The sequence below is a fragment of the Mus caroli genome, chromosome 1 (genome assembly GCF_900094665.2).
Source record: "Mus caroli chromosome 1, CAROLI_EIJ_v1.1, whole genome shotgun sequence".
In the NCBI taxonomy this organism is placed as follows: domain Eukaryota; kingdom Metazoa; phylum Chordata; class Mammalia; order Rodentia; family Muridae; genus Mus; species Mus caroli.
Window position 1 is genome coordinate 27,604,110 of NC_034570.1, and position 11,950 is coordinate 27,616,059.

Genomic DNA, 11,950 nt, shown 5'->3' on the forward strand with positions numbered 1-11,950 from the left:
GAGAGAGAGAGAGAGAGAGAGAGAGAGAGAGAGAGAGAGAGAGTTGAGAGAAAACAAAGCATTCTTATTTTTTCTCATTTTGTTATGATTCTAGCCATAGGAACCAAATGTGAATTCTGAGCAATCTGGCAAAGGAGAATATAGTAAGTTTCTCCTAGATACCAGTAACCCTGCAATATTGAAATAGACTTTTCTCTGGAGACAGGAAAAGACTTGAAAGCATCTTTGTTGGACGTGGTTCCTGTGGAGCTCCAAATTCTCCAGAATCTAATTATGAAAGGAAACTTGAAATACTTGCCATCCAGTGAATAGTGTTCTAAGATATCAAAGGTAAACTTCTGTTAGGAAAGGCAGTAATCAGTCTTAAATCTAGGAAATTGTTGTACAGAGTACATCTCTCCAGGCTGTATACCTTTAATTGAAATCTTGATTGCAATACTCATGAGCAAGAATTGCCCTCACCCTCCAATCTCTGGTTAACTTCCTTGCACAGCAAAAGGATCAAATGTTAGACCCAGAAGGCTGCTTTTTCCTGAATGTTCGGAAGGCATTTAAGTGACCCTGCTACCTAGTAAGTATCGAGTCCTTTCCAAGAGAGACTCCCATGTTCCTTTCATCCCTCTTCCTATTTTTCCAGTGGGGTGGGAGCACCCCACTGTTCTCTGAACAGACCCATTCTTTTCCCTGCTTCTTGCTTTCTCTGATGCTGTGAGTGCCACATAATACAGCATGATGGCTTCTTACTCCCACTGGGAGTTCTATGACATTTTCGTAGAAAGTCAGTTGGCTACCCATGGAAAGTTCTCATCTGGCACAGGAAAACTAAAGGAATAATTTAGCGGAAGCATTTAATTTACACAGGCTCAACTAAGAGTCATAGAGAGTGGCAATGGGGGAAGGATGGCCTTTACTACTCATCAGAGGGATCATGACGTGGAGATCCAGATAGCCCCTCACATGAGGGTCATCCCACTTGCATAACACTTCTCCCAGCCTTGCTTGCCCACTTGGCTCTCCTTCATCCTCAGTGACATTTTCCAAGCATTTCATCTTCAGTGTTTTCCATTGTGTTCACCACCTTCCACTTATTTCCTTTTTAACATTTATTCATTTAATTTAGTTTATATGTGCATGCACCTCATAGTGAAGGTCGGCAGACAAGTTGAATGACTCAGTTCTCTGTTTCCAGCATGTCGATCCTGGGGACTGGACTCAGATATGAAGAGCTTTCGCCCATTGAGCCATCTCAATGGCCAATACCTATCAGGTTTAGGGAAAATCTATTTCTCCCATCTCCTTAGCCTGGCTGTAGGTGAATCAGCTCTCATCACATTCTGTACTTCTAATGTTATATTTTCAAATAATTTCCGGATTTCTTACAGAAAAGATAGAATAACAGTGTAAAGAGATCCACTAATGTTTTTATTGCCAGGACTTGGCTTGTTCTTTCTCATGTATTTGTGCGTTATGCGTTATGCTTATTTCAGATGAACCTTAGTACACACTTGGGAGACCAAGAGGGAAGAATTTGTCCAGAAGCCATATGTCAACTTACCTGAAATGTGCAGAACAGCAGAAACAAGAGATCTGCTGCCTCAGCAAGTCAGAATGAGAGAATAGACCCCGGAAAGTTGCTCAGTGACCTCTGCACACATATTGTGGTACATTTGCATGCACGCGTGCTGCATGCATGTACACACACACACACACACACAGACATACACACAAAATAAAAATACATGTGAAAGCTTCAGTGTTTAAAAAAACAGCCAGAGGAGTTTTCATTTCTTTCTCTGTTGTTAGCATTATAACTCTGTTCATTTCTATTTACTTTTGAAGGGTAATATTGATAGGAGAAATTATTTTTCTCTGAGAATTCAGAAATATATGGACTCCCACATGGGCATTCACCTTCCAAACTTATATTTTACACTCATCTTGGATTCAGTGGTCTTTGTCTCCAGGCCCTGCACCAAATTCTAATTTTAATTGGTGTAGCAACTTATGATACTTTGCTTCATCCTCTTCCCTACCTCCTAGAAAGAATCATTTGATGAATATTTTTGAGATACTTGAGTATTTATACTGCTTAGGAACAGCATGAGATCCTAATATGGGGGTGTGGTCAAAGCTTGGTAGCTCTGTGAAATGTTTTATCTTGTTGTTTTTCTTCACCTGCTAGCCTCCTGTGAGGAATGTTGGTAACATCTTGTATGACATAGCATATGAAAGCCTGCTTTACAAGGCTGCTGAAGTTCACACAGGACCTTCTCTTTTTACTAACCCAGTTCTCACCTAGACTTTACGAGGAAAGAGGTTTATTTTAATAAACTATCAATATCACATTCTTTCTGAGTGCCAGTCCATGGTTCTTATTTAGAAAACGTGACTTGTACACAGAAGAAAAATTGTGATGCCCTGGAATTTGACAAGCAAATCAGGAAACAAACCTCCAAATTTGAAGTGATTTAAGAGGAAACATACAGTAGTGAATATTAGGTGAATAAAATTAACACTGCACGTGCCATTTGAACTGTATACATTTGTCCACGTGGCGATGCTTAGGCTTTTGTTAGTCATGATTCCACAGTTTTGCCTTGGGAAAAATTCCTGTGTGTTAAGGAGGAATCTCTGTTCAGATCAGAATTTTGAAGTTTTCTTGGAACAGGATGCTCAATAACAGATATTTATCAATGCTGAGCACTTGCAGTGAATTTCAGTTCCCAGTTAGCCAAGCAGGGTAAACAACTGGCATTCTAGAAGTACCTGAACTATGCTACATGGGAGTAAAACAGGCTTTGTGCTACAAAATTTGTCCCAACCCTAAGGTCAAATAAGTGCAGCAAGTGCATGTCAGGTATCCCTGACTAAACTGTGATGCTCAGTGTGCGTATTAAAGAAAGTTTGAACTATTGATATTTTCAAAGTATGAAGGGCTTATCAGATTATAACCTCATCAAAATTTGAGTAACATCTACTAAATAAATGATATGAAATGAAGGGTAATGATGTAAATTAATTTTATTGGGTTAATTCTTTGTGTGTGTGTGTGAATATAATTATTTGACATATAATGTTTAGACATGTAAAATCTCTAATTTTGTGCCCTACCTTTCAAATTGCTTATAAGTTAAGGGAAGAATAATAAATGACAGATTTAAATAGCTGCTAGATCTTGAATGTGATTAAAGGTAACATGTAACTAACTCCCTATAATTATTAAATGTCTCCTATAGGAAAGGAAATTAAACTTACCTAGTAGGAAAAGAAGGGAAGTTTCATAAAACAGTATTTCAACACAACCTTGAAAATAAGTTGAATGTCCACATTTATGACTTTGAAGATATGCAAGTAGGGATTCCAAGATGGAACACAGGGAAATAGGTGAGAGCATGCACTGGGATTCTGGAGTAATAACTGCATGTAGAGTTGCTAGAGAGGAGGGATGAGGAGGAGGAATGGAGGGAGGAACAGAAAGGGGAAGAAGGAGAAAAGATTGATTATTAATATCACAGAAAGGTGGTAATTTGTCTAAGCTTCATCTTGTTTAACAACCCCAGACAGAGAGATGTAAGAACATTATTATGTATTGTGCTGGTTTGAAGGAAAGTGCACTCCATACACTCATAGATATTGGAGATATTTGAAAGGATTAGGAGGTGTGGCCTTTTGGAAGAAGTATGTCACTGTGGGGTGGACTTTGGGATTTTAAATGCTCAAGCTAAGGCCAGTCTCTCTCTTTTTCTCTCTCTTGCTGCTTGCCCATCCTGATATAGAGCACTCAGCTACCCCTACAACACCATGTCTGCCTATATGCCACCTTGCTTCCTAATAATGGACTAAAACCTAAAATGATCAGCAGGCCCCAACTAAATGCTTTGCTTTATAAGAGCTGCTGTGGTCATGCTGTCTCCTCACAGCAATACATCATTGACTAAGGCAGGTACTTAGTAAGCAGTTGCCAATCTAATGGAAATCATAGTTTTATCTTCAAGATGAAACAAAATTATCAATGTGGAATGTTACAGCTTTCTTCAATCACACTCCTGTATCTATTGTAGAGGAATAAGCATCCATTGGGCATAGTTAAATACAATTTCTTTAAATAAATATTTCTGAATCTTTATTGTTTTTCAGCAACTTGCCACACTTTTCTACCAAAAGAGAAATCTATGCATCTCCTCTTCTTCCACCTCTTAAGACATTTAGTTCTAATCTTAGTTATAAATTAAAATAACTTTCTGATAAATGCCAAAGATTGAGAAATGACAAATCATCTCAGAAACAATAAAAAAGGGTATTTTATGGGCAGGGCCTTAGATTTTTCCATGGTTTTTGCACAATCTTACTAATGGGTAGACAGTGTGGAGTCGCTCTTTAGAGGCTGGAGTGGTAGAAAGCTGTAAGTCATTCATTCAGGTGACTGATTATTGGCTTCTGTTCTTTAGTCAGTACTGTATTTGTTTCTATTTACTAAATATACTTGCTTTGCACACAACAGCCCATATGTTTCAAGAAGCTTGCTCAGCTTAGCACAGGGACCTGTGGTCATAGGAAAGGACAAAATTCTTCAACCTGATCCTTAATCTCATGGTATACATATCACACACACGCGCGCGCGCACACACACACACACACACACACACACACACACACATTAATAAAGAGTGTTTTAGAAAACAGTGCTGAGACAGTTATGGTTTTATATCAGTCTACCAATTTTATTGTCTGATAGCCACAGAATGTTCATTCTCCAGTACTCCAATGCTCCTCTAGGCCATCAAGAAACATACCTAATAGTTAGGAACCAACACTGCAAATCCATCCCCTCTACTGAGAGCATGCTGTGATATCTCTCAAGATCTCAAGCTCTATCTATAAAATACAATAAAGGCCAGATGATGTTAATTGGGGAAGTAGGGTCAGCTGTGAAATATAATCAGACACAAATCCAAGCCAGCCCAGTAACTCTTTTTCTGTATTTTTCTTCTCAGAGTCCCTTGTCAGGTAACAGCCTTGACTTCATTTGGGACTTGGTTCAAAATATGGAAGCTCATTCTAGGCTTAAGGAGTTAGATTCTGAATGACCCAGTCTTATATGGCAATCTGCTGGTTGTTAAACTCTGAGAAGCATCAGAACACACCCAAAGTATGCACTATTCACCTTTTCATTCATCATATTTGCTCTGTAGCATTGTATTGATATTAACAATAGAAACTAAATCCTCTTGGCACAGTCATTCCTCCTCCATTCGGAGAAATGGTGATAACAGTTTCTGAAAATGCTCTTAGAGCCCGACAAATTTTAAATGCTCATGCAGCTATTATCCTTGCTTCTTCTTGTACCCTGTAGTTTTCCAATATAACTGACGCAGCTGCCTCTTTGTATCTTTATATTGAAGTAAAAGAAACATATTTTAATCTCAATTCTGTTCCCTCCTAAATAGGAAGACTTAAGAAAACAACTGTCTAAAAGCTTATTTTAATCGGTTACATAATTCCTTTAAGTAGAATGTCATAGCATCTGCTGATAACTGCATTTTCCTTAATCCACATGGTAATCTGATGAGCCAGCCCTGAAATGCCTCTTCCAGGGGAGTAGGGAGGGAAGCTTCAATTGCTTCATTTTTTATTTCACTGCAACTATTTTTTCTTATTAAGGATTATATTATGGAGGCAAGAATACACCTCAAATATTTTATTTTCAAATTCAAAGTACATCTGCACCGTGCTTTCAAGAAAGTCGCAAAAATGTATGAAAAACAATTACTTTTCAAAATGATATCAACAGCTTGTTTCCCTGGAAGACAATGGCAAATGCAAATATCTAAATGTTGGTTTTCCTTTGTGTTCACATCAATGAATGCTGCAGGAAGTACAGAGCCTGTATGCATCCCACTGCTTAGCACATGCTCTGCCATCGCGAGTTCAGAGCCTATTGCACAACTACACAGCAGAACATCTGACCATGTCATCACCTAGGCCTTGTTCTAAAGATCATGTTCATTTTAAATGGAAAGGACATGCGAAGATGAGTTATAACATTCTCTCCCTCTCTCCCTCCCTCCTCTCCATTTCTCCCTCCCCACCATCGGGAAATGAAGTGTGTGAGTAGCGCTCAGCTAGATAAAAAGCAGGGGAAAGGTCATTTTCAAAGAGAGGCTACTATGAGCTTTATTGTAAATTCCTTTAGTCAATCAGTTGTTCTTTACATGGCTGTCAGCACCCCGTTACATGATGTACAAACTTCTATCTTCCTGAAGCATCATGGATTTTATAACTCCACTTCACAACCTCCTCACATGTTGTTCAGCTGGAACTATAAATGATTGTACTCCTGCTCCCTTATCTTTATATTTTGGGGTACCCGAAAGACAGTCCTCTAGCCTCTGTCCTCTGCAAGCTTTGAAATGGCACGTGTACCAGACGCCATACATCCACAGAAGATTCCAGATCCTATTTCAGGTCTGCTTCTCCCACTCTAGGCTTCAAGTTCTCACTTTTATGTTTGACGACTGTCTCCATATCAGTGGATTCCAGTGGAAAGATTTAGTTTTGAAGAACAAACACCAATCCTCTACCCACAGCCCCTGGACATAGGAAGTGCTTCTGAAAACTTTGGCTATAGTCTTCACTTCTTTCATAACCTGCCTCCAATCTATTAAGCAGTCTTGTGTCTTCTTTTCTTGTGTGTGTCATGTGACAGCTACATGTCTTCTTTTCTTGTGTGTGTCATGTGACAGCTACATGTCTTCTTTTCTTGTGTGTCACGTGACAGCTACAGCTGCTGTTCAGACTTCCATTTTCCCTCCAGGTCCATCTTCACCACAAATACCAACAGATGAAAATAATAAAATCATGTTCTATAAACATCATGGAAATATTGTTGATAATTTTTCTCACTGTGCTTGAAATTAGCATTTTCTTAATGTCGAACTTCAAAGAGTTTTTGGTATGTTGAAATTTTTAAAATATACTTACTGATAAAATAATTTCTCTCCTAGAAACACTGATAATCCCTTTAAGTAAACTGATTGTTAGACAATGTACACAGATTGATAATGCATTTTAAATACTCTCTCACTATGTCAGGTGGTATCATATAAGGGCTTTTGAATATATTTCTTAATGATTCATTTTTAACATTTTATGCTCTTTTACTATGCTTAACTCCCAAAGAATATTTTGTGTGTTCTGAAACAATTTAGTATTCAACATTAGATATAGGATCCTCAGTTATGGATGGTATTAAATATTCATTAATGATATTTTTAGGGTATGAAAGGATATGAATATGAAAGTTGAACAAATTTTTGCGTATTATTTGATGCTCAAAATACACTATATTATTAATATGTTTGATGTATAAAATACATTTACATAATAAAATAATTAAGAAAAAAAGAACTTCCTCTCTTCTTACTGCTTGACATTGTCAATTCTGACGATGACAAGCCAGAGTTTACAGCAAGAGTCAAGTCCTGTCTTTTCCCACCTTGAACAGAAAACAACAAAAGTCCTCCTAGCAGCTTAAAAGTTCTTCCCAAAAAAGCCCAGAGTCCCTGTAAAATTCCTTTTGTATTACTGTTTGCCCTCTTCTGTCCCTGCCAGCTCTAACTCCTCAGTGCTAAATGGTCAGCTCCCCTCAGCCTTTGTCCCCGACCCCACCCCACTCTTTGTCTTCTCTCCACCCTTATCTTTTTCACTTCATTTACATTGGACCTCTTCCTTACTCTTTCTTCCTCTCTATCCCTGTACTCTAGGTTTCATTCTTGTGCTTGTAACTACAGTTACATATAGCCCACACCTAATTGTCCATTGTCCATCTTGCAAATAGAAGACAAAATGTGGGTCTCACGTGCTTTGTTTAGTTCTCTATTCCTAGTGTTTCGCACAATAAATAGACACTCAATAATGTGTATGTAGAAGGGAAATATGCAGAGATTAATGTAGAAACTATATCCCAAAGCTCTTTCTTGGGGGGAGGGGAAGCACTGTGGCAGGTATCTATCTGTTAAAGGTATGTGTCGGAGGCGTTTTTTTGAAAGGGCTGGTTGTGATGTAACCATATGCCATATATATGGTTGGTACATTTGTGAACATTTAATTTATTTTTGTTGAAATGGTATTTTAAAAGTCCTTGAGTAGTGACAGCCAGATATAGATTAAAACAATTTCATATAACTTTGATTATGTACCCCATATTAGGTACTAGTAAGCATCATCACAACAAACAAGAACCACAAATAAAAACTGATATCATGTGATGATAAATTTAAGGGGACCATAAGGTATTGCCTGCTTTGTAATTCTTTCTAGGCCCTAAGTAAATCCTGCAGTGGGCTATCTCTATACACAGTTAAAACCTTCAGGTCTGTAAGGGGATCAAAGCTGAATATCAGGCTGGAATTCCCTGCAAAAGAGTTGCTATTTACTCTACCTTACAGTCGATTCTCTGCAGTGGTATCAGAGCACAGAGCAGTGTCCTGAAGATTGGTAGCAATTGCTGTCAGTGCTATTTGTTAACACAACAGACTCTCTACCACTGTTGCCTTTTAATGAACCTATGTCATGGCCCACTATGCTTACTGTGTGCTCTGTGACTGTGGGTGTTAAGCTTGCTAATTGTATGTAACCTACAACTCAGTAGTAGTGAGTTTCTCTCGAGTGAATTACAGACATAATCAAACAGCACAAAGTCCTATTTGAACCATAAATAGCTTCCTGGATAGGCAGTCAGCATCAGACATAAAACTTTCTCTTTTTCGTTAGAGTTGCTCATGATCTATTTCCTGTGGGAGTACAAATCTTTATAGATTTGAAAATCCATAAGAAACCCGAATGAGAACTCTTACATTTTTCTCTCTCAAGCTAAGCATTAAAATAAGCCAAGAACACGCATCTGTCAAAGTGACAGCCTAGATACAGACTTCAAATAACATTGCGTCCTCATCTTTCTTTTCTAACATTGTCCTCCCACATCAAACTTGGAGAGGACCACGGTCTGGGATGCAAAGTAGCTCATTCATATTTTAATTCAGGCAAAGAGATATGAACTTAATCTCAAACTTTCATACAGTTGTGTTATGAATTTATAACAACAGCTCCATAATTTATAGGTTGATGGGATGTATTTCCCAAAGAGCTTGAGATGACTAATGAAAACCGTGTTGTACTTGAGCAGCTGAATAGGTAATGGAGCTGCAGCGATTGACTACCAAATCACTGAGCTCATCCTGAGTAGACATGGGCTCTCTCATTCTTCTACGATGCCAAATAAAGGGAAAGGTGCATGTGCCATGGGGTTCGGTGGCATTACAGTTGAACAGCAGGCATCATATGTCTACTTGCATCTGAGGAAGAAAAAAAAAAAATCTAAGAGACCTTTTTTTTTTTTTTTTTTTTTTGGCCGAAGATCCAAGGTCTTTTATTCCTGGTCACCATTCCTCTGCACCCATTCAAACAGTGGTATAAAATGAGTAGAGACAAAAATTAGGCTGAGACATCTTCCCAAGGAGCTCCCCCTCCCCCTTCAAATCAGGACACACGATTGATGTCTACCCCAGTCCTTCTGCCAGGTCTTCCCTGAAGCCATCACTAACTAGTTCAGAGGGAGATGGGCCTTGGAGGGACCCCTGTGGCACGCTGGTGCTGAGAAATCGTAGACTAGGGACCATCGGGTAGGCTACCGTCTTCCCAGTCTTCTTCATGGTCCCATTGATTTTTCCAAAAGCAACAACACTGCTGGGCAGTCTCCCACTCCGTGGTCCTTCTGGCCTCTCATGCTCCGTATGATCCTCATACCTCTAAGGCCTCAAACAGAGGTTCTGCTAATCTCCAAGGCTGACACTCCTTCTGGCATTAGCACTGACCAGGACTCCCAACTGCCTTTATTAGGAGTTAGGGTAAGGACAGGTCACCCCACCCCTCACTCAAGATGGGCAATCAGTACCATCATGGCAACACCCCCTAGCAGCCCCAGCACCTCCAACAGTGACTGCAGTGGAGATGCCTCTCTCAATAGCTCAGGCAGCACAGACACTGTTGCTACATAGATAAATCCGCCTGCAGTGAATGGCAGGACCCAGCCGGGACCTGCACCACCTGCCACGTCACTGTCCACTGCCCCTCCCTCGGTGAGAAGGGCACAGGCTGTGCCTGCCAATGCTCCAACTGCAATCACGAGTTGCAGATGCATCGCCTGCTTCTTGCTGCAGCCAGACTGGACCAGGATGGCAAAGTCCCCTACCTCATGAGGCACTTCATGCAGCAGAACTGTCATTGTGGTCAGGATCCCTAGCCCTCGGCCCCCAAGAAAGGAAGCACCAATGGCCAGACTGTCTGTGAAGTTGTGTGCCAAGTCAGCAGCCAGATTCAGGTACCCAGACACACGCAGGTCTGAGCCTGCTTTTTCTTCTTCAGGGCTCTGAGGTTTCACCGGGCCATCTCTGGGCCCCGTGTTTCCTTCTCTCCTTTTCCGCAACCTGCCCACTTCCTTCTCTTCCTCTGTGCTGGGCTTTTCCTTTGAAGAACACTCATGTCTATCTCCATGCGCATGGCTGTGTCCATGGGTGTGACTGTCTCCATGCGCATGCCTGTCTCCGTGTCCGTGACTGTGTCCGTGTCCTCCTTTCACGTGTCTCACAAATTTCTCCACCACGAGGAAGGCGACAATCCCACTGAGAACCCACAGCCCCACAGAGAGAATGGGGCCCTGGCCACTGTGGGAGTGTCCGTGTCCAGGCTAATCCGGAGCGTGGTGAGAATGAGGTTCCAAGGCATGAAGGATGAGGTGGAGGAACGCATCACCCAGGAGCCCCCCGGAAGCAAAACTGAGCAGGATCTGGAGCAGAGAGCGGTGCCTGGGAGAGTTAGATTCCACTGGGATGAGGAACAGCACGAAGAATGGAACTGCGGAGATCAGCACTGTGGCCCCCAGTGCATAGGCCCAGAGGGTGACAGTGTCCAGGTGGTGTTTGATGCCTGGAGCCCCAGCCTCCCTAGAAGTCCCATGGCTATGTTCACGATGGGCATGTCCATGTCCTCCACGGTGGAGGCTAACGTGGGAGTGACCATGGCTATGGCCATGGTGCAAATCCTCACGTGAGTGTCCATGGTCATGGCTGGGGGCATGCCCATGCCAGATGCTCTCATGAGTGTGGCCGTGGCCGTGGCCATGGTGGAAATCTTCATGCGAGTGCCCGTGACTGTTGTCATGGAAGTCCTCTTCCACATCTTTGTGCAGGTCACCATGACCCTCGTGTCTGGCCACCAGCAGCCCCAAAGCCGCCCAGGTCAGCAGTCCCACAGCCACCAAGTGGGGGGCCCGCAGGCCCGTGGCCATCACGCTGACCAGAGGAACAGAGACAACTCAACTTGACTCTCAATCCACCTATTTGGGATCCGCGTCCCTTGAAGTTCTTCCTCTATACTAGCTCCGCTCTTACATTGTCCCCAAGGCTGGTCCACCTCATCCCCAGCACCCTTCCTGGATGCAGCCCCCAACCCCGACACTGCTCTAGCCTTTGATCAGCAACTTTATGGTCTCTCTGGGCCCGCGTCTCTATGGCCCACTGATTGGGGTAAAGGCCTGGAAAGCGCTGTAAGGGAGCATCAGGGAGCTCTCACGGGCTCCAGGATCCTCTCCGGTTCTCGGTTTGCTGGGACGTGGCACTCACGCCTCGTGCTCCCTCGAGATCCGGAAGCTCCCTTTCTTGCCTGCGCCCCGCTACCTTTACCAACATGGAGGCGCCCCAAGGGCAGTGCGGCCACGACCAAGGTCGTTTTAAAATTTGCATATTTGTTGAGCATTATTCAGCTTTCTCAAGTCAAATAAAAAATGGTGACAACTCTGGTAATCATACAATCTGTTAGCACATGAACATATTCTGTGTGTCAGGCACTATTAAGAGCAGTGGCATAAATATACTCAGCTCTATGTAGACATTAG

The 11,950-nt window shown here is 41.8% G+C and overlaps 1 pseudogene across 1 annotated transcript; it reads right to left on the minus strand.

Annotated features, from left to right (window-relative positions):
• Positions 1–9,526: 9,526 nt before the first annotated feature.
• LOC110300123 lies at positions 9,527–11,344 on the minus strand (annotated as a pseudogene). Its single transcript, XR_002378550.1, has one exon. The product of XR_002378550.1 is annotated as a zinc transporter SLC39A7 pseudogene (transcript).
• Positions 11,345–11,950: the final 606 nt, after the last annotated feature.